This window comes from Apteryx rowi, unplaced genomic scaffold, assembly GCF_003343035.1.
Source record: "Apteryx rowi isolate R43461 unplaced genomic scaffold, aptRow1 scaffold_1919, whole genome shotgun sequence".
Lineage (NCBI taxonomy): Eukaryota > Metazoa > Chordata > Aves > Apterygiformes > Apterygidae > Apteryx > Apteryx rowi.
Genome location: NW_020448218.1, coordinates 15466 through 17040, shown reverse-complemented (window position 1 = coordinate 17040; position 1575 = coordinate 15466).

The window sequence follows — 1575 nt, the reverse complement described above, 5'->3', positions numbered from 1 at the left end:
TCCCAGGAGAGGCAGTGGGCACCCAGCTGGCATGGGGAAGGGAGACCAGAGAGTGATTCATGTCATCATAAATGAAGTACCAGGAGCAGGATCTAGAGGTGAACCTGCACAGAGTAGTACCTTTGGAAATACTCCATAGYCCCTCCAAGCACCTGCCACATCTGCACTCCCCTGGAGGGATTAGATGCCGTGATCCCCATTTGGTTGGATCTGCCKACCACCCTGACCAGCACGGCCWGTGCAGWGTCACCCTGTGRYCCTGTAGCCCCACAGCCTGCTCGGTCTGCAGAGCAGCACTGTGAGCTCAGGGCCCCATGGGAGAACAGGGAAGGTAGTGGAGAAATGGCCAGCAAGATCAGAGGAGGGACTGGGAGAGATGAGAAGGAAGTGGAACTGGGCTTGAAAGTGTCTCGGAGAGAGAAATGCCAACYTTTAATCCAAGACAATGTTCAGAGTGTGGGTACGCTTATGCAAGCTCACAGTGCAGAGCCAGAAGTCCTTGCTGTCCTGGCCTTCTACATTGCCTGGGAAGCGGTTGAAGAAGGTTGAATGCTCCCCACCCTCCCAGCTCCTAGTGCCATCATCCTGCCTSAAGGGCGGCACCAAAAGGAAGGCTGGGATCCCTTGTGGGAGCTTGCGTTGAAGGAAGCAGGACCTGGGAGCCATATCAGTTTGCTGCTGTCTCTCAGGCCCTGTCTCCAGCTCATGTCCTTGTGACAATCTATCTCCCCCACCCTGTGTGCTGGTTCTTACCCCAAAAGTCACCCCCAGACAAGGCTCCCTGCCCAGCTGGAGGACTAGATGTTGTCACGCTGTCATGCTATGAAGGTTCGATAGCAACGACTGAGACAGTAATATAATAATAATAATAATAAAGATGTTTATTTCCTCACACAAGTTCTTGGATTAGTAACATCCATTAAAATAATGCGATTACTAATTTAGGAAGGGTAACACAAAACCATCAGTTACTAATTTAGAAAGGATAACCTGAAACCGTCGATTACTGCACTATTAATTGGAAGGACTGCTTATCCCTACTTGAAAGCTTTCTTGTTCACTCTCCTAGTGAGAGGGCTCTCAACCTCGAGGAGTTACCTTAACCCAGCGTCCCAGGAAYGGGGAGGGGAGAAATAYTCACGGTCCAGCCGGAGAGGATGATCAGGTCACATTCCCGTCCCTGCTCAAACTCTCCTAGCTCCCAAGTCTCTTTTTATGTGGCTGGTGCTCTGGGCAAACAMYGCTTTTGCTGACTTTTAGCAAGTTWCACAACCACAGGACTGTTTCTTTGTCTGCTTGGGAGGACCCTGCTAGTGAGGCAAGACCACAATACCTCCATATTGCTTCTCCCCTCCCTGAGGGTCCGTGCAGATTCCAGGTGGCAGACTTCTTCAGTCTTGTTAATGCTTCCATTCCGCAGCCTTRYACATATCAGTCCTTGAGCATATCGGTTGGTAGAYRACTTTAGTCCTGTTAAGTCCTCTGTTCAACAGCTTTGTGCACATCAGCTCTTGTGCTATCAGTTCTTCTGCATATCAATTGACAAACTTCAGTCCTGTTAACTCTTCACTCGCC